Source organism: Xenia sp. Carnegie-2017, unplaced genomic scaffold (assembly GCF_021976095.1).
Source record: "Xenia sp. Carnegie-2017 unplaced genomic scaffold, XeniaSp_v1 HiC_scaffold_24, whole genome shotgun sequence".
NCBI classification, from domain to species: Eukaryota; Metazoa; Cnidaria; class Anthozoa; order Malacalcyonacea; family Xeniidae; genus Xenia; species Xenia sp. Carnegie-2017.
The window spans coordinates 2,712,594-2,735,950 of NW_025813487.1; the positions used below are offsets into that span (position 1 = coordinate 2,712,594).

Consider the following 23,357-nt stretch of genomic DNA (forward strand, 5'->3'; position numbering starts at 1 on the left):
TACACAAACACATTTAAATAGCAAACGAAGATGAAGAGTGTGTCAGGATCTGCTTTAACAAACAGTATTATAAAACATTAATGACATCTATGTGTTGAACATTCTAGTTATAAATAACTAAGTATACATCACTGACTAAAAACAATTGTTATAGAAATAAAAATACATAAATAAGAACCTCATGCGGAGTACATAATAACATTGAGATTAGTCAAATTCCAAAGAACTACGGCTAAATCTTATAAAGTTTCACAAGTTTTAACTCAGGAATAGAGAATGACCTATCTAAGACAGGATTTGAATGCCGAGGTTTAAGACACGATTTTTGAAACTGTGAATGGATTTTTCCCCTTCATTAATCAAGAATTCCATGCATGTATATTCTTGCAGAAGTAAGTTCGTATTATAAAAAACCTTTGTTATTGAATAAAACTTTGTAAATCATGAATACATGGCAAACATCAATTGCACGCAATTATAATTACTTATGATCAATAAAAACACTGTAGATACAACAGTAAAGGATGCAATAGAAGTAAATCTTAAAACAGTTAAACAAACATGATCAAAAGTATAATTTTAAAAGCTCACTGTGCTGCATGAATCAACATTTCACAAAAATAGATTCATTTGCGTTCTTTCTCTGTGTAAATACATTCTTCCTGTGTTCAACATTTGCTTATTTTTCAAATGTTCTTACTTTTAAAATGAAAAGTTTGCTCAATACAATTAACAACATTTTGTCAAACACACAGCGATTAGTCAAAAGTGGAGTCGGCAAAAACGGGAGGTGATGCATGATTGGACATGCTATCCCCCCTAAATAAATTTTCATAGATTTCATTTTTTCCATAGACAAGTATGCTATTTCACCTTCCCCATACCTTTGAACAGGTTTTGCTTTCCTTTAGCATGCAGCTTGTTGCCAATAGTTAGAAAACTGGTTTATCGATTTAGATATGATTTCTCATGCATGTTTAGTCATACTTTATCGAGATGCTGCTTTAGCTAATTTGTTATGTCTGTAATGTAGTTCTAAAATATCGCTTAATTTTTCTAAAATTACTTCCGTTTTAGAAGTAAGACGACCATGTGAACAAAATCATGCTTGCTTTAGTTCTTTACATGTCACATTCTCAACAAACGGATGAGAGATTTAATATAAACAACGCGACCACATACATATCAGCTAAGAAATGGTGATTATAGTTCATGCCTTATTATAACATTATTTTTTTATCCACGTGAGTTTTGTTACATAAACATATTAAAATAACGAGCGAAGATGAAAAATGAGTCAGGATCTACTTCAACAAACAGTATTATGAATCATTAATGACATCTATATCACAGTATAGGAGTGTGAACAGAAATATACAGTAGGTCCAATTCGTGTGCAACTGGCTGCTGTTAGGCATTTCATCCTTCCTATTCGTCAAAAACAAGCAATTGACTGGCTTCCACTTGTGGAAGGTGATCTCCCCCAAAATTAATAGCTATATTTTCAATTACTAATGCGCATTTTGCGCAGTAATAATGAAAACAAAATAAACCAATTGTTTTACGTACAAGTCTACAACCCTAAAACATGGCAGACAGGTTATATTTTGTAAGACTCCTTCGCAACTTTATTTTGGGTTGTATTGCTGACCTCGAAGGAAGTCCAGATCGGGATTCTTGCGTTTTTTGTATTGATTCTCTTTACCATACAACGTTGCGATTTGCTGAAGTATTCGAGCTTGAAGAGGCTGTTCTGCAGTTAATCTCAAACGCAAAAGAACTTTTAAATGTCGATGTTCATCATGATATTAACCTTCTTCTTCATTGAACTGCCCTCAAGTTTTCAGTGGCACACCAGGGCGACCAATGTATGAAGTAAACGAAAATATTCTGCGTTATTTTTTGGATAAGCGTTTTACAATGAAAGATACGGCAAATCTTCTGGGAGTCAGCAAAAGAACCATTGAAAGGAGGATGAACGAGTTTGGTTTATCAGTTTCTAATTGTTTTTCTGACGTTAACGATTCGGATCTCGAGTTGGTCATAAGAAACTTAACGAACGAGTTTCCCAATCTTGGCTACAAACGTATGTCAGGATTGCTGTTAGCAAGAGGTTTGGGAATTCAGCAGGACAGGATTCGTGAAATGATGCGAAGAGTTGATCCACAGTGTACATTGTTTCGTGTTTTGTCTCTTAGAGCAGTGCACAGACGTAAATATCATGTTACTAGCCCTTTATCACTTTGGCATGTTGATGGCAATCACAAATTGATTAGGTGGGCTACTAAAAAATACCTATTTTGGGGCGTTAATAAAACTCAGTTTTGCATACAAATGTGCTAGTAGTTTCATATTTTTAGGTGGAGATTTGTGACTCATGCAGGAATGGACAGCTATTCACGTTTGCTGGTATTTATTCGCTGTAACACAAACAATCGAGCTGATACTGTTCTAAATCTGTTTCTATCGGGTGTATCTCAATATGGACTGCCATCCAGAGTAAGAACAGATAAAGGAAGTGAAAATGTTGGTATTGCTCGATTTATGTTAAACCACCATTTGCAAGGACCCTGTTGTAGCAGTCATTACCGGAAGAAGTGTGCACAACCAACAGATTGAGTGCTTTTGGCGAGATCTTTTTGTTGGTTGTACTAGTCTTTTTTATCATTTATTCTGTCATATGGAAAGTAATGGAATATTGGATCCATCAAATGAAGAACATGTGTTTTCATTGCATTATGTGTTTTGTCCAATTATTAACAGAAATTGGAAATTTTTTAGGAAGGTTACAATAGATCTCCCATAAGAACAGAAAAAATCTATCACCTGAACAGCTATGGATCCAAGGATCATGCTTAGCCAATAATTCAAATGACCATATACACCAGGTATTTTTATGCAATAACTAATGACTTTACTTTTAGACTACACTTTACAATATAATCATCAGACTGGATCCAAAGCTAATTGATGTATGTTAAAGTCAAAATCTAATTTAATGCTCCAATTCACTAAGGTAAACCAAGAATTTCCATCCACCTTTACACAAAATTACGCATGTCATGAAACAGATCAGCAGCAAGTGATTGTTCCAGAAAGCAGCATTCCATTGAATGAAATAGATCTTGATGAGCTGCAAAGAACCATTAATCCTTTAAGGCGTTCTAATCATAATGGTGCTGACATATACATTGAGGTGCTTCAGTTTGTAAATACCAGACTGCACCCGGAAGACGAGTGACATTGTGAACTTACAAAACAAGAAAAGCTACTTGAACTATTGTTGGTTGGTGTCAATTCAGATAATACAAAAGAAGATATAAGTTTGAAAATTTGTAATCCAGGCATTGAATACATAAAAGATAACTGTTTCTCCGGATTTTTAATGATTTTTATTGAGCTTTCGACTCGTTGCTTCGAGCCTTCATCAGAATGAAAAATATTTATTTACACGTGCTTTTTAGCTTGGAGACGTTTAGAGCGTCTAATTGGATGAGTGGGTGGATTAAAAAGAAAAAAAAGAAGATATGTATGGCAAGGAAGGCTATAAATTTTTCATTATGTTGATTATTCAAACTTTTTAGGAGAAAACATTTTTAGCTCATAAATGCTGATGCAATGCCTGAACAAAATTTAATGAAACATTAACATATTCACTTTAAGTCTTCAACTATAAAAATGACATTCAAAACAAAGAATAAAAATATTTTAATTTTGTGCATCATCCATATTAGCTGTAACAAGCTATGTTATTGCTGAAAGAGATGTATAAACTGTTCCAAGATCAAATATTGGTAAATCCTCTTGAACCAAATTGCAAAGCTCTATCCAGTTTAGCTTTCAGTTCATCAAAGTTTTCATAACATGGAAGAACTAACAAATGAAAACAAGTTCTACTTTCTGGGGGCAGATTATGATCTTTTGTTCTGTCAACTTTGAGATGCAGGATTGCGCCATTTGCAGGCAATAAATCACACCCAGTCCAAAAAGACAACAGATCTTTAAGATTTGCCGCTAGGAAAGGACAGGTATTAAAGTATTAATATAACTAGTACCTCAAACATTCCAGTTTTTTTTGAGAAAGCAAAGGTCCAATTTAAAAGCAAGAAAATATTACTGACATTTATATTGTTCAAACAGATAAAGTTACTGCTGCTCCAACATAATATATAATCAGTTGTGGTGCAAATATTAAAAAGCAAACCATATTCACGTAAAAAACATACATAGACTGACTACTACCACTTACAACCTTCCCTGCATCTTTCTACCAAAACACTTACCACTAGTTGTCCCATCAATTAGATCAATGTATTGTTTAGAAAAAAACATCAGTTGATTACAATGAAGGCCTTCTTCTTCTTCAATTTCAATTATTCTTTTTAAGCCGTCTTTATTAATAAGAGAAGCAGTTGATTGTGGAAAAAGTTGTGGTTGAACAACATCTTTGGGTTTCTTCAGGAAATCAACCAGTCCAAACTCATTCATTCCATCAGCCAGATCTTGCAACTCTGATTTTCTACGGGTAATGACAGCATGTAACATGATTTGCTGGGCAATAACATGACGATTTGCACCAGAGAATGATGTATCTAAAATTGAAGCTTCAGCTCTGTACTGAGTTAAAACATCTTTCAAAGCAATTCCAGGAGTTTCATCTTTGCCAAGGCTGTTCAACTATGTCATAAAACACATGATTAGCTCAAACAAAATACTGAAAGGCAATGCTCAGGTGCAATAAAACTTTTCAAACCTCATTCAATGCAATCCTCAGGTCAATGTCAGGTATATCCACAACCTCTATTAAAGAAATCTCATCTTTGTCACATACAAAATAATCAACAACTACTTTAGAAATTCCAAATAGTGGTGATCCAGCATGTAGGAAAGAATGTGCAATCATTCTTCCAATGCACTTATAGCAGCCTGTACTTCTCAAAAGTGAGTTGCCTACAGGAACTTTATGGTCATTTACTCCTTCAAAAACAAGAGTTTTGGCCTTTCTTCACCATCCAGTGGAAAACCATTAAGAATCATTTTCATTACTAGGCTGAAAATTCTCGCATAAGACCACTGTCAACTGAAGTTTCGTTTTCAAACTTTACACTGAACCGAGCACACAGCTTACTACTGTGATTCTTGTAAATTCCCAAAATGTCATTGGCAAAGTCACTTGCTATGCGTTTGACATAAACTTGAAAAACTGGACTGTCACTGACAATTGTAGCATCTCGATACTCTTCAATGACTGTCTTCTTTTGTTCTTAAATAAAAAAACAGTCAAATAATTATTGTAGCAATACAACCCAGCACGTGTTTGCTAGACTAAGCTTACCAATATCACTACTTCTACACCTAAGTACAACATGCAAAAATCACAATAAGCATGTTCAACTTTGTTCATATTGAGACCAAACTGTGCTGCAGGAGCATATTGCCAGTTAAAACAACAAGCTAAAAGTCATGCATGAAGGAAAGCATCATTTTTAACCAATCAAGAAAACTATATCAAATCATTTACAACTCGTTTCTTTTGAAAATAATTAAGATGAATGCTGCAATAATGATGCATTTATGAGTGTGTAGCAGCATGTATGTACCTATTAATTAAAACCTTCAAATGATCAAAGAAACTATACAGAGAAGTTTATAATGAATGAAGCAAGGGAAAAGTTTACTGGTGTGTCCTCAATCTTTATTTATCAGAAAAAACCATGCGTGCAGTATAACCATAAAAGCAAATGTATACTTTCACAAGACTTAGTCTAATGACCTTAGAATTTCCCACCCGTTTTATGTAGATGCAACATTAAGAAAAGGGGAGAGGACAGTTTAAGCTCCTACGACCAAATGTGGTAAAGAAACTTGGTCACGCTGCATGTGGGTGTCTAGGTATACGGACATGCACAGCTTTTGGAGTGAGTGCCCTAATAGGAAGGACAGCCACAAATTTGCCTTTTTGCTTGAACGTTTTGAATGTGATGTTTTTAGTCGTGTATTAATTTTCAATTCAAATAGAAACTGTACAAAAATATGTCGCTCGTGTCAAATGCTACAATATATTAATGAAGCGTTTACCAGCTTTCCAATGGGACGTCCTCAGCTCGTTGTTACAATTGAAGCTTTTAGCAAACTTATACGAGTTCTCCAGCACTTCGCAAAACAAAAACAGCTGGTTAGAGGTAAGATGTGGAAACATTCCGTCGTGTTTTCGTTTAGCGGTTCGTCGAGGAGTGTCGAGACCCTGAAACAATGAAAAACTAAGTCACCAATCATAATGAGACATGTACGATTATTGAAAGTAAACAACTCTGACTACAGTGTATCGTTGCTACTTATAACAATGTCAAGACATGAAATTGTATGAAAGTTGAGCTCTGGGTAAATAAACGTCAAAAACCAAGATGCAAAACTCTCAAAGAGCGCATTTGATTGGATTATAGTTGACAATCACTTCCTGGAAAAATACGGTTGTAGCTACATATGGTATTCAAATGGCTATTTTTTAACTAAATAGTCTGACTTCCATTGTGTATATAATAGTGTAATCATCACGATAGCACTCCAGTGATCACATAGTTCAGTTCTATGATTTCTTTTGGTATTTCGCGAAGGAAAGTAAAATTCGTAAAATTTGCAATTTGGCTATTTTTACACCAATGCCGGCGATTTTGTGAATCAGTTTGACCAATCAGGTGAAAGAGGATTTACTACACCATTATAGGTGATTTAGAGAATCAGTTTGACCAATCAGGTGAAAGACAATTTACTAGATCATTATAGGTGATTTAGAGAATCAGTTTGACCAATCAGGTGAAAGAGGATTCACTACACCATTATAGGTGATTTAGAGAATCAGTTTGACCAATCAGGTGAAAGAGGATCTTACAAGCCTGCATACAACACATAAGGAACTTTCAGGAATTCAACCCAAGGAAATCGTTTATTCTATAAAGTCTCTTGAGGATAGTTATTGAAATTTTTACGTGTCTAAAGAAGGAGGAACCAGTTGTGAACTCGATAAATAGGGAGGTTCACATAGTCATGTTTTGCTGTATTAACTTCCAGTGAAATCAATTGTTCTCTACAGATTAAGAGATGCATACATGACTTTGTGACCACCCCACCCCTACAACCACAGAATAATAATTATACAGAAGGGCAACTCAAGTGTGCACTGCGTCCTCATGGCCGCCATTATTCTAGCAAGATATATTTAGGGTTTTTCATTTGTTTCCAACCACTACAATTACATGACGTCATTTCTTCGTAATGAAAATAAAAATATTTAACATGAGAAATGACGTCGTTTCATTTTAGTGTTTGGAAACAAGTGAAAAGCCCTAAATATCTTGCTGGAATAATGGCAGTCGATATGCGCGGCACAATATGCTTGAGGACAAAAACATCAAAGGTTCCGAAACAAGTGACATTTCTGTATATTACAATTATTATCTGCAATTTATCTAAGTATTACCTACAATGACCGTAATTACAACTGACCTGTAATTCAGCCATAGTATCTTCATCTTCTCGCTTGCTGGTGCTTGGGAAAAAGACGACATTGTCGATCATTTGGATAAGTTCCAATTGAACGACACACTTAATGATCAATGAATTGAACAGCATCCTCTCCGTCTGCACAACTGAAATAATCAGATGATTTTACGACGTTAAAGTAAATACATGAAAAAATTTCAAAATGTCACTCTGGTGTTGGTTGAACATTTCCGTATTCACGCTCAGACGATTTTTTCATTTGTCGGTAAAAATCGAACTTTTGAATATGCCAAACAAAGCAAGGGCTAATTTATCTTATTAGAGGATTTTCAAACGCATATATCAATTATACGTTTTGCTACGCCTTTCCAATAAACCAAAGTAAATTAAACACGTAAATGGCAGCAGGCTGTGACAACAAATTATTAATCTCAATTGATTTCTAATACAGAGTTACCTGGTTCGTGTTCTTCGACAGGTTCAAATCGTAAACTAGGCGTACTGTGTAAACTAATGCTGTCTTGTTCTTTTGTTTCTTCAACTGTTTCTTGAGGCATTTCCTTCTCCGTTTCATTCAAACCTTTTGACGATTGCTGGCCATCTGGTTCGTCCTCGTCTAAAAAATAATACGGAAAATTTTTCACTTGTTACTCAAAGAATGCAAGCTGTTGGTCCATACGAGTTAAAGATTCACACGAGCTATATTGCAATATGCGAACTTTTGCTTCATATGAGCTTTTGGTTCAAATGAGCTTTTTTAATATGCAAGCTTTAGCTTACCATGAAATATTTTCCAATCTTATAATCATGGAGACAATTGAAGCAAAAATTTTCCTTTAAAAGAATTCACAAACTTTTTATTTACCTTCCGGATATTTGGGCACGATATCATCCTCCAGGTCGACAGGTGACATTATCTACAATATACGTCAATTTTAAGGGTAATAAATACATAAAACAAACAGAATAGTTATGAAAGTTTGTGTATAATTTTAGAGTGTCGGGCTTTAAAACTTCATAAAAATACTAAGGGCGGATTACATGATCCCGGTAGCCGGGATTCAGCCAAGCGTTAAATCATTTTGGCAAATGGAAACGATTCAATACTTATTATCAGATAAATTTTCAAGCAATTTCACAATATTCTGATTTAATAACTACGCAAAACATTTAAAATTAAAACAACCAATTTGCCATAATTTGAGAATTACAACCGGAATGACGTGTGGCGCTTCGCAAGCAGTTGTAATTTTTAACCTTGAAGTTTTGACTCTTTTCAATCCCTTGAAATCATCTGGCTAGCTCGCTATCCGGGCCAGCTCGCCTCCATATAATCAGTCTCTAAGTGTAACTTGCCTTGAGTGGTGATGACGCAGGAGTGACATCAGGTGTGGGTAGACTCATTACTTGTTGGTCAGCGGGTCTCCATTTCAATAGTTCGTGAGGTACGGTTGATTCAAATATCGTCTTTACACATTGACATGTCTTTTCCCAGACGTCTTCGGAGAACGTGTTGCCATTGGATATGACGAGATTTTCCAAACAATTGGTACCAGACCTCGCTAACTGCTCGTTATCTAAAGACATGTATTGAATGAACGAGGAAAGCAGGACATGGTGTTACAAAGCATTTACAGTCGAACCTGTAAGAAACTCTGATACTACTTGTATACTAATGTACCTCAAACCAAACCAATCACAAACTCTCATAGTTTAAACCAATTACACACTCTCGTACTTTAAACCAATCACAAACTCTCATAGTTTAAACCAATTACACACTCTCATACTTCAAAACAATCACAAACTCTCATAGTTCAAACCAATCACAAACTCTCATAGTTCAAAACAATCACACTCTCGAACTTCAAACCAATCACAAACTCACATACTTCAAACCAATCACAAACCCTGACACAACGAACCAATCACCAATGCATATGCCAAGCATAAACACGTTGCGTAATGTCAAGCTTACCTTGTTTGACACACCACTCTAGATGGCCATACATATCATCAAGAAGAATTTCAGCAAGAATATCAAAATACTGAGTAAAAACATCGATGATAGCATATAGAGCGTGATTACAAGTTGTTGTCATCCATTCTGATTTCTATAAAAAAACATCACAAATTTCAAAACATCCTCAGCTGATGTCTCATTTTATGACGAGGAAACACACCACCTTATACACGGACTTTATTCTATGTAAAGGAAACAACCTTCTCGCAGATTAACATTAATCCCTCCTTATTTGAAGGCAAAAGCATTCTTTACAGGTGGGTAACTTTCACAAACGAGTGTTTCAAACCTTCCATACTGGTACAAATCGTTTACACAAAATGCAATCGGTGTGTGAATAAGGAATGCAAGAGGATAAGAATGGATAGAGTTTGAGGTAAATACGAGTAGATATACAGAATGAAGTGACTCTACAATAAAAGTGGATAGAAGTGAATAAGAAATAGAAGAGGATATGAGGGGATCATTGAACTAAAATACATGGAACGCTACATGAAGCAAATAATTGAAGCCAAATCTTACACCCAGACACGCGTGTTTAGTGTTTCGAGATTCTCTCGCGGAGTGAAAATTGATTGAACTACACATGCGTGTCTGGGTGTAAAATTTGGCTTCAAAAAATTACTACGGTTTTCTATTACAGGTAGCGTTCCATGTATTTTAGTTCAATGGAGTGGATACACAATTGAAATGGATGAGTGAATGAGGAATGAAGGTGGATAGACGTGAACACATGAAATGAATATTATTCCATGTGGAACTGGATAGTCGTGTATGTAAGTTGACTTTTTGCGATATAATGTGTGTTTCTGGCAATCATAGACAATAAGACTACAATAACGACATATTATAAACTACGCGTTTTGAACCGTGGTCGATTACGGGAGAATAATGGACCGGCAAAATTGTTTCTTAGCCAATCAAAGCGCGCCATTTAGCCGGAAGTGACGCTTGCCATATAATAAGAGCACAATAATAACAGTTTTCTAACCTCCTGCCAATCTATCTGTCTGTCTGGTAGTTTCATGTTGTCGAAAATTCGAAACACGACTTTAAACACATCACGCCACCAATGTTGGAGAAACGTGTTCCCGTATGTTTTCATGATTTCAAACATCACGGTTAGGCCTCTAGTTGATGGATGGAAAATAGCTCATAATCAAATTATACAATACATACTAATCTATACAGTACATAAAACTCAATATTTCCACCATACCTTGTTCGGACATCTAGTTTACATCGGTTGATGATACACGAAAGCTCAAAAAGGACTGGAAACCAGCCTTTCACCCAGATTCTGTCCTGCTCTGATATTCCAGCATCCTCTACTCCGTAGTCTTTAAACATCTGTTTACAAAAGAGAAGAAAACAAACGCGATTAGAAAATGCTACACGAAAAAGCGATTGAAATAGATGATTTGGATTTGATTTGATCCAAAGTGGTTAGCTTTGATGCGATTTTGCAAAATTTTAATTTATTTCAAAGGTGAAAAGAAAGTAGATTTGCAATCGTCGTACCACAGGATTTTCGGAAACAAATTTGGCGCAATTTCGTATCAGTCTTATTGCTTCCATACTCGTGTCCGGGAAACTTGCGTTGCATGCGAATTCCGAGAGACACTTGACGGCATCTTGGAAAGAGTCGATGGTTGCGGAGAAATATTTCTCAAAAATCGTGGCTGAAAGAGAAAATGGGGGATGTGAAATTTATACACTGATAATCTTGTGGGATAAATGAATCTGTGAAAGCTTTGATTTACAAGTGACGTTGAAACAGTAGAGAAACAGGGCTAGAAAAGTTTAAAAAACTCTGCCTTTTGACACGTAATTTGCATCAACTAAAAAATGTTTCATACATTTATTTCATTTCTCCATTAACTCTCGTTTAATTTTCACTCATGCATCATGAGGCGAACATCCATCGACTTCACGGTAAATAAAAGTTTACCTTGAAAACTTATACGAATATGGCTGAATTACCATGGAAAAGAATGAACACATAAAATTCTTGTTGCAAAATAAACGAAGCTCTCTGTCACATCCGAGAAACACATTTACTTAAACGATATTCAAATTCAATTTTAATTTAATTTAATAATATTTTACAGATGTCTAAATAGTCCAAGATTGGAAACGGATTCACCATCATTTTTTCAAACATATGCAACCATTTTTATTTTAAAATTTTAAAATTTGCACAGATACAAGAACCTTACCCAAGAGCACAACAGACAGGTCGGCGGTAAGATTAGAAGAAAAACCTCCTTCCTTAAACTACAAACCTGTTGTTTGAAAAGCGAGTTCCACGATTCCTTCATCATGATCGGACGCAGCCAAATGAAAAACGGAGAAAACATTTTTCCAACCAGATTTAATGTTTGCGGCTTGCGAATGCACCATTTGTGTGACACATCGTACGACCATATCACGAATTGTGGAAGAACTAAAATGCGAAAAATCCAGTTGTTGAATCAAGCAAATCGTAGAATGAAAATTGCAGTCCTTGTTGCCAAGTTCATAAACATATCGAAGAAAGAACTTTAATCAAATCCTTCGAATTATAACAGACAAAACAGAGCGATTGATTGAAAGACTTCCTTTGCATAATTCTTCTAGTCCAGTAGATTTATGGTTGAACCTTGAACTAATTCCCACAAAAGCTCACTCTTCAAAAATATCTTTCCTTTCATGTACAGAACAACATATTAAAAGTCCCACATGATCTGAGGCCGGCAACTTCGTAAAATAATGTTTTCTGTGAAATTATGACATGAAAACGAGGCTATAAACAAGAATTACAAAATAACACTGCTTTGACCTAACGAATATCATATTTTATTATATAAATCTGCAGCGTGGCTATTAAAAATCATGTTAAGTCTTCAACGACCGAAAAAACGGAATCCTTTAGGTTACATAGTAATACAAGAGTGTCACTAAATTTACATATGGTTGATATAGTGTAATTTGATTTACAATGACATTTCTGTCATTTCGAACTTTTGTTAATCATCTTCAACATCAACACCACTGTTAGTGCAACCAGTACCTCTACATTGACCACATGCCATTGTGCAGTGAAGTCCATTTTTACGACAGGTACATCTTGCAGTTGAACAATTTGTGGTACAGTTGCATCGTATCATATTAAGCAAGTTTTCAGGAGCTGCTGGAAGATCAGTTGTTCTAGGTACGATAACATAACCACACATTTTCCAACCAAATGCATCAATCAACAATCCTTCGTCTTGACTCTGCCATTGCTTAACTTGAAGAAAGACTCTCAATGAATGATACTTGGCTGCACTAGATGTTGGGGGAAGACTTTGGGGCTCTACCATTCGGCCTTTAGTGCACACCTTCTCGTAGTACTTCCTGTGGCGCAAACTGTCTAGAGTCTCGCCTTTTTTTCCTCCATACATGCAGACCAAGGCATTTTCACCACTCTGGATAACCGTATTCATGCTGACGTTTGAAACTTCAAATGCTGATGCTTGTTCACGGAAATAGTTTGAATCTGTGAATTTCTTAAGAGGTGCCGATTTTCCAAGGCCAAAGGGCCGGGATGTCGTGTCACAACCAGCAATAGCATGAAGAAACAAAATGTTTTTACACAGAGATTCACCCAGCTCTGATCTCACTATTCTCATGTTCCATACTCTTTCCGTTCTACGTTTAGTTGTTTTCTTTGGTTCTGGACGAAAATAAAGACCACATCCCTCATCCACTTTGACGTAATAGCACATTAAAACAAGAAGATCTGTATCATCTCCAACAAGAACGGTAGGAGATTTCATGGCACTTGAAACAGCTGACTTTACTATGAGAAGATCAGCGTCGCCATCGGCTTGGAGTGTAGTACAGCCATTCAAATCCAGATAATTTTGAAGAGTAGTTATAAGTCGTTTCTTATTGTGTATATTAGCCAGGAATACATCTCTTTTCATTGTTATCTTCATGTCAGCTTCGAATGACACTGTTGCCCCAACCTTTCCGGATGATCTTCGTTGTTGCGCCATGTTCTTAGTAGATGGGTTATCATAACCGTCAAAAACATTACAACTTCCTGCCCCATATTTCTGTTTTACATAGTGGCAGTACTTCTGGCACAATTCTTGAAAGGTTGTTTTCTTTGGCCATGGTACGCGATGAAGAAGAGCTCCTCCATCAATGACGAATTTGGTTTCGCCGACCGGGCCGGCCTTAGCATCAAGTGACAGCATTTCCCACAATGTGTCTGCAAGATTAGACTTCTGAGGCTGTCGCAACGTTAGCGGGGAATCGAAAAAGGCTGCTGGATAACTACAAAGCTCGTATTGAAATACTTCTTCTAAATCATCAACGGTATTACATGCAAAGACTAACCTCTGAAACAGAAGCTGTGGATCGACATGTACTTTTACTCCGTTTATCTTTACTGATGAGCCTGCAGCAAGAGTAATGGCCTGATCTTTACGTGTAAATGTGTAGTCGCATACTTTTGTACCAGCCATCTTTGACAATATGTTTTCTCCTTTACTTCGAGCTTCATCAACATCAACGGAATCATCTGCGTTTACACCTGTCATTATATTCTTGAGAACTGATTCTTGAATAAATGGATTCTTTCCTTCTGATGCAAGCGTTTTAAGTATGAGCATGGTATCATCCATATCTCTTTTCTGTCGACTTTGGGACATAACTTTGGGATATATGTCGTTTGGTGTTTCAATACATTTTATGTCACTACGTAAATGTTTTGCTGCTGCTCTTATAACATTCAGTTTCTCATCTTCAGGATTGGAATTTTCTTTCTGCTGCATGTGGAATTCCTCTAGTATAGACGCAGCAGTTCTTCTGAATGTCACAATACCTGGCATGCCTGGTTGATTTGGGATAATCACATTATCCCCAAAGTGCTCTAGAATCCTTCCTTTCATGTAGCGGTTGCTATATGCGGTACTATCAGTCGCGGACTCCGCCAAATACTCCTCCATCTTTTTTATTAAATCTAATACAGTAACTTGGTCATCAATGTTTTCTAAATATTGAGCTACCTTTAAAAATGCATCGTTGGCAGTGTTGTTAATTGGTCGTCCTGATTTGCGCTTTTTGAGCGGTGGTTGGTCATTAAATGGCGCTGGAATTCTCATTTTTGTCCTAAAGTTTGTACTGCATAGATGATGATACATTGCGTCAGCTGCCGGTAGGTCATGCACACTTTGGATCCTTGATTTTACGGACTCGGCCCAGTCATCGCATCTCACTTTGCAAGCATTCAAGATAGTGTCTTGAATGTCCATAGTCCTAACAGTGCAAACAACACGCCCCCTTTTGCGCTCTTGTTCTTGATTAATTTCATTTACGCAAAACAAGCAATCTCTTCTGAAATCGAACTGAACTGAACTTTGTGAGCGAAGGGTTCTTGGTACGGGATGACGCTCTTCCTTCTGACGTAGCGATTTAGAAATATATGATGGATTTGTGTATCGTTTCCTGCATGCTATGTGAACGCTGTCACCTTCACGGACGTCAAATGTATCGCCTCTTTCTTTACTAGCTCGGTTTATACCATCTATCCCTTTAGATGTTAGAGCCACTCCGTTGTTCACAATTGATTCTTTATATATTGCACAGTACTGACGCAGAATTTGATCCATCCTATAATGCTTCACAAGCAAAATAGTGTTCGACAACACGAAAAAGCCTGGTTTTATTGACTGGTTTATGCGATATTTTACAGCCCTTATGTATCTATGGCTTTGAACGCGGTATTATAATGCAAACATTGTATTTGGTAATTAGGTCGCTAATTATAGCCCCCTCTTGTTAGTTTTAACTTAAATTATTGTGACCCACAATATTGACGTATTCATTCATTGTAAAATGTAATAGCAATTAAATAATACATTCATTAACTCATTGTCTTCAAGTTATCTATTTTGCTTACCATGAGGAGAACAAAGAAACGTCACATTTTGATGCCAATAATGAGCCAAAGCTTCAATTTGAAGTATTGAAAGGGAAGTCACATTAAATATAATAAATATCCATCTAAACACGTGCAAAATATACGTAAACAAACGTACTTCAAACACGCGTTTGTCTAAAAAACTACCAAGTCAGCGAAAATTAGTACCCAAAACAGCAAGATCAGCATTTTTAACGTAAATAAAGGACAAAATATTAATTAATTTACAAAATATCATTATCCACTTGTTTTTAATCTATAATATTTATATTTGTGCTTTACTAAGTGTTCTAAAAGGATAAAATCTAAAACATTAATTTTTGAGCCTCGTTTCCATGTCGCTCAGATTTTCAATCCAAATGCCTCAAATAAAACGTAATTTACACGATGTTGCCGTGCTAGGATTTTGTGGGACTTTCGATATGTTGTAAAGAGATATCAAATATACCAAAATCAGTTGGAATTTCTTTTGTGGTAATTTGTTCAAGCTTAGAGTGTTTTTGGTCGTAGATTGACTGGACTATTCGTAAAATTTCAACTTGGAAAAGAATCTGCAAAGTCTGCCACAAATTTTGTTTATTTCAAAGAAAGATTTTCAAGCTGCAAGAAACTTTACATTTTCTGACAAAATTGACTGCTGCATAAACTTACCTGTTTTTCTTCACTATGTATTAAAAGGGTCGGAGAAAATCCTTTTGAAATCGGAAATTTGGCAATTCCCCTTTTTCCAAGAATTTCATGGATAACTGTCGCAAAGAGTCGACACAGAAGAACGCAACTTCTTCATTAGGGTTACAACCACACTAAAATGGCACATAAATTATCTAAGGTGGAGAAGTACTATAGTTGGTAGAACATTGGAGATGAAGGCATTATCTTGTTTTTATACTTGATATATGAAAGAAACTAGAACTGTGTTTTAAAATATCATCATAGTTCACAGTTGATCTGATAGTTTAGTTGATAGAGCATTGAAGACAACGATTATCTTGTTACTATACCTGAGTACATCATAACAACGTGATGTTATTATCCATAATATCAAGATACAATCTTAGTCGTTAATAATCGCTAACCTTGTTAAAATGACCTCCCAACACAGCGCATATTCGTGACCATTGCAGCCGAATACGACCCATATTGTAATAAGCAATCTCTACAATCTTCTGCAGACTAAACATACGTATCATTGTAGGATTGGAAAGCTCAACTTCCGAGACTTGACGTAAACCTTCGACGAAATCGACTTAGGAGAAAAACGAAAACATTTTGAGATTTGGATACAGGAGATAACGATACTTGAGATTTGAGAAATGGGGATTTTGATACTTGGGATTTGGTGTTTGGGAACAGGGGATTTAAGTACTAGAAATTTGGGTACTTGGATTTTCGGGTATTGGAGATTTGGATACTTGAGATAAAGAATGGTCAGTGAATTATGGTCAAGTTAGATGTATAAAAATCTTATTTAAGATGCAGTTTAATGTATACATGCAAACCTACCGATAGCATCACCATCCAGTTTCACTGATCCCGTGAAAACTCTAAACGTAATAAAACACAATGAAGAAGTTGAGATGAAGATATTCTGCGGAGAGAACATAACGTATGAACAGTGCACGAGTTCTTCAAAATTATATTTTCATGTTTATGTTCAAGGTTCTCTGGTTCACTTGAGCCTGAAGATGACTACCGCTAAGGATGTCAAAACGTCAGTCAACAATAACAATCATTCTCAGAACTATGCTAACATGGACAATGAACATGTCTACATAGAGAATCATCCATCAACATTTCTTGCTGTTATAAGCCCCACTCTAGCTTAAAGACATTTTCGAAGATTCCTGGGACAGGGGGGGGAGGGGCAGGGGTGAAGCCAGAACGCTGGATGGGAGGGGTGAATGTTCATATATTTAGTTTTGCCTGACTGATTTGGTTTAAAAGCTATTTTAATTTGAAAAGAAATTAGTTGGTCACAGCGGAATATATGATCATATATATGAATATTCACCTCTCCCTCTGCATTAACGTTCTAGCTTCGCCTCTGGGGTGGGAGATAGGTCACAAAACACAATCCACATAGCTATCAATAAAGTAAACGTTACCTGTCAACTGCAACGACAACACTTTGTGCAGCGGTCTCCCCAATGGCTTCCTGTGAGCCAGCCGCTTTTTTTGAGTCAGCGGCAACAGGCATCCGACCTTCATAGAAATGCAAGAGAAGAAAAGCACCCAACGTTAGTATTTGACATTTTTCTATGAGCGTCACAACAATGTTATAAGCAACCTGAGGTTATATCATAAGATGTCTTGTTGTTTGCGGTGAATGCTGTGGGTGAATTAGTAACACCGCTGGACGCCGTGTGAAGGTATCGCGTTTTCACACCAGTACCGATAAGTTGAGCCAATTCAAGTTGGGAAATGCATTTCAGTATCTAGAATGAAAACAATGATTTTAGGGAAACGTAAAAGATGCGCCGAGCTGAACAAGCATTTGAGCAACAAAACGAGTGTCCAACAAGACGAACATAAACGTTAAATACATACGTAGAAAATATCTTCAAATAAAAATATCTTGAGAAAAATTCCTTTTCTTATGCATATTTATTACAGATGTACATTTGTGATACGATTCTCTGATGAAGGGTATGAAATACGGTCAACAAAGCACTTGGAAAATGAAAGTTAAAGACTGTAGCAATATCGTGAAGTTTCCACTACAGACAAGACCTAGACTTTTTCCTTTGATGAAAAAAACAATCGATCATATTTTCAGTCGTAGACACCAACCATAATATATAGCAAGATGATTCTCTCTACCTCGAGCCAAGACTTCCCGATGTAATTACCATCCGTTTGAGCGATGGTAAGAAGTGTCTTGATCGTCTCGATGTTCTTCGTTTTCATTTCATGAATATGCGTGCCACTGGTCGCAGTAAGTAAAGTGAACCTGGATAGCGCTTGTACGAAAGCATCTCTTTCCAACTACAATGTGAAAAGAGTTATTAGGAGTATCGAAAAATGAACTTAATGATAAAGAATCTCCATTCATATTCCATAACATCAATATAACTAACTGTAATCATTGAAAAACTTTTAAGTAAAGATTATTTCAAAATCACATGCATCCTGATATATCCATATATGTACACAAACAGACAACTAATTCAAAGGTAAACAAACATCTGTTTTTATTGTATACACATGAGTATCATCTTAACCTTAAACATATAACACGCAAAGAACACGACGTGTATGTAACTACGTAAATATATTCATAAATTTCAACAATTCAACATTCAACATATTTTTGAATATATATTTATGTCCGGGAAAGGGTCACCAGGGGATGGAAAGGTATGCAGAGACATTAATGTCGTTATTTCATACCCAAATATATTAAAATGAACAGAATGTTGTGTGTTTATCAACTTACAGGCATGCTGAATATGCAAGATATTCGTATTGCACAGCGGATTCCATCAAGACAAAATGAAGCAACAGAAGGATCGTCGTTGTCTTGTAGATTGACGCTGAACGCGGCAAGAAACGGACTCCATGCAACCTTAAACACAAAAAACAAAATGGTCAACAATGGGGACTGGGGCCGGTTGTAAGAAGCAGATTTAGCTTAAGTAGTGGATTATCTCAATAGAAAATCCAGTCAAATCATTCATTGGTCAGCTAAAATATTAGATTATCAAACAGATTTACTCTTCGTAATCGCAAACATTCATTACATAAAATCTAAGTCTTTTCTTTAACAAGATTAAGATGAATGTCATCATGTTTTAAAATCTACTCCCCCGTACTTGGCATTGTCCGTATAAGTTGACATCACAATTAACGCTTCGTTAATCAATCCTTACATACACCACAAGCATTAACCTTCAGACTCCACCGCCCCCCGTACCTTAATTATTGTCTTCACGTGACTAATCTGTGTCGCCGATACAAAATCCGTCTGAATATGACTCACGTCTTCCATTTGTGCTTTGGCGTTTTCCGCCATCTGCTCCATTTCCATAGAATACAACATACGACGATGTTTCTCACTTTGTAAATCTGTAAAGTGGAAGCACAATAAAAAATCTCTTTACTTTCATGAAATGCATTGAAGCTCTCTTAAGACCAACACTGAACATCACAATATCCATTATAAGCCCCTTTCTTACACCCATCTCAAGACCAACACCTCCATCTCAAGACCTTCACCTTCATCTCAGAGCTAGGACTCAACACTTCGCAGTCAAGAACTTTATCTAGCATCTGTACAATTTTTTCAGTTAAGCCTTGATTCTCGTATTAATGTTCCAATACATACATGTAGCATCGTATCTACTGTTCACTTTTGGTGTATGTTTCATCTTGATTTCATTCTGTGCAATATCATCATAAATTGCTTCAAGATATTCAGATGGAAGATCTTTACTGTCATTTATACCACGATTCATTTGAATGTACTGCTCTTTCGTTATCTTCCGTTTAACCTGAAAGAGAATTTCACGTGATTACGATGTCGCATCTAAAGGCTAAATTTTCACGTGATTCCAATGAAGGCTCCATATCAACGCCATGAAAATCTCGCGTGACCACAATGGAGTCACGTGATCTTAGACATAAAGTCACTTTTATAGAAAACCATTGCAAATAAAGTAAGTCTGTGTAACCTGTGAACTATGTAGATCAGTAGTCAACATGATGATAGAATAAGCCAGAACGTAGGCAGCATCTGCACTAGCAAACACGTCACTAAAATACAAATGATAAATATAAAATGAACGGACCAGCATTCAATGCGAGATGTAAAACAACAGATAACAAGACACAAATCATGTCCTTACTTTGGGTTCGTTTCACAGAACCTACTCGCAAACTTCTCCATGAGTCGATCGATCTTTTGCGCTTCACCGGGAAGCCGGAAGTTATGTAAGAACAATCGCAGAGCTTGCACAAGATTGGTACCAGTGAAATCCAACTGATCTATATAGGCGTACATTATCTCCCGTTCATATCTAAAAAGTATAGGAAGACACGAGGAACAGTTGAGGATATGAAGAACAGTTGAGGACATGACGAATAATAGATCAAAGTCTACTATTGTTTGATTATTTTGAACAGTAGCAAATCTTACTGAATTCTGTCAATATTATCCACTGGATAGAGAAATTTTGAGCATTTAAAAATTGTTTTGCTTTTTATGGACAAAATAACCAAGAGATTTGAAGATAATGCTTAGTTTCAAACAGGTTTTGTCCTTTTACATGTAGTTTAATACAATCTTAAACATATTTTAAACATTCTTGATTTTACGATTAAATTTTCTGATTTACTATTTCATGTATCATGAGCAAACCATCCATGGGCTTCATGGCAAATTAACATAATCAACTTTTCTTCACTCAATTAATGTTGAAATAAATACTTAAGATGAGAATCAAACGTCTAAACGTGATTTTCACGTGATTGTCACGCGAGGGAGATGTGTAAAAACATACTTACTGTCCTGGATCACCAATCAGCTCACCAATCATAGTCTAAAACAATAAAACGCAACACTGGGTCAAAATCCAAAGCAACATTAAATGTTTCTACAAATTCCTCAAAGATAGCGTGCAAATGTGACAAAATGAAAACTTTAGTGAAAGAAGACAACATCATGTGAAATGAAACATAAGGATTGCAAGGGATATAGATGGTCTAAAACTATCATCATTTTGTCTAGTGTATCATAAACTAAACGATTGCAAGGGATGTAAATGGAGTAAAATGATCATCGCCTTGTCTAATGTATCATAAACAAAAGGATTGCATGGGATATAAATGGACTAAAATGATCATCACCTTGTCTAGTGTATCATCAGTGTGTAAGAACTGAGCGACTTCCGTTGCTGTCTCACCAAGGAGACCTTCAGATTGAAGGAATTTTATACCTTTTGATGGATTCTTGTTAAATCTTAAAGTAAATCGTAAAATTGAATAAAAATACAGAAGAGAAGCAAAATTGTTGACCAAACTTACAATTGAATTCCCTTTTCTTTCGTCTCCTTCTTCTGTTTAAGACTTTCAAATTCTTCAGCATTATCGATGGCTTTTGTACTATTAAGAGACGACTGACTACCCCCCGTTTTTTGAGATTGTAAATCACCGGGTTCCCCTCCGTTTTCATTCTCCTCGGTGCTTCCTTTTCGAGAAATTGTTGGTGCACCATCAACCAGATCTGTCAGGAAATTTATATGGAAGAGATTAAACAGAAGTATTGAGGAATAACTATGATGATTTGGAGATCAATAAGGGATCGCGTGGATCATTAAGAGGTTAGCATAGATCATCGGGAAGATAGTATAGATTATTGAGAGATAGACTAAAACATTGAGGGCAGCATGGGTCAATAATGAGTAACTATAAACATCAAGGTATAGCCTTGATCCACCGCGAGACCACCAAGGGTAAGTAAGATAACTAAGGGATAACTTAGATCCTGAGAGGTTAACTACAATTGTCGAACAACTAGTTACGATTAAGAACATTAACGTGTGTATAAGAAATGAATGGAGTACCTTCGATAAATAGGGGATACAGAGTATAGAAAGATGGAATCTTGATGGAGACAAAAATCGTCAGTGTAGCCGATATCAAAAGAGGCGTACAAGGGATCATAAAGCGATAACTTATCGAAATGTAGAACAATATTAAGTTTATATTCGCTACATGCGAGTTTCTTCAGTTTCATAAAGATGTTAAAACTCACCAAAATTATCGTCCACCTGAGAATCAGGTTTAAAGTAAAGATCCCTGCTCCATTCTACCATACATTTAAGAATAGAAACGAGACATTCCAGACCTTTGATACGAATACTGCGTTCTTGAACCTGGAAAAACATATAAAAATAAGACGACATTGATACTATTCATATAAAACGTGATAAAAGATGTATTATAATCAACATTGTCAGCACAAAATATTAGAGACATGTTCTAGTCCTTTTCATATTGATAGACTATGCTCCAGTTTTTTCATGTTGATAGACTATGTCCCAGTCCTTTTCATAATAATAGACTACGTTCCAGTCCTTTTCGAGTGGCATAGATATGAACAAGAGAATGTACAGAAGTAAACATTATGAAACATATTCATGAACTTACTGGTGTCGCTCCTAATTCAATAGCTTGACGTCCTTGGGCAACTTTAGACAAATCATTGATCAATCTTTGAAAGATATTCGACAAAGCCAATTCACAGTCGTAATTTAAATATATATCAACGACCGTCTGTGCGTCTGCAATAAAGGACACAAATGGACATTAATGGCTAATATGAATGGATATTAATGGATGACAGGAAGATAAAATCAAAAATTTGATTGTTTGGTATATTGATAATTAGTAAGGGAAAGGTTACACCTCACCTCTTGCACACCCACGAAGAAAATTCGAACGAGAAAATTGTGAATATTGTGAAGACTGAATATAGGATGGGATTTGGAAATAAAAGATGCTTAATTGTTGTACAGGGTTAAGCAAACGGAGGAGACATTTGGTAGAACTGGAGACAATGTCAGTGCAAGCTTTACACCGAAAGTTGACGGTTTGCACCAGTAAGAGAGTTCTCACAAAAGTCTCAAGGTTTGCATAAGCCAGTACAAACACAAAAAAACATCTTTTAGTTCTTTTGTAAATAATAGTAATGCGAAACAGACAACTTCAAGAAAAAAGTTTAAAAATTTTTCTCTAACATGTATTCATGATTCAGTTGCAAATTATCTTTGATTGATATAATTGATGTAGCTCAGATACGCACGTTTGTACAGGCTAATGCAAACACAGCTACAGAGCAATCATTTCACGCGTTATATTATTGTTAGTAAATGGATAAATGTG

General features: G+C 36.0%; 1 pseudogene; it reads right to left on the reverse strand.

Moving 5' to 3' along the window:
• Positions 1-3,608: 3,608 nt before the first annotated feature.
• On the reverse strand, positions 3,609-22,752 carry LOC124451510 (annotated as a pseudogene).
• Positions 22,753-23,357: the final 605 nt, after the last annotated feature.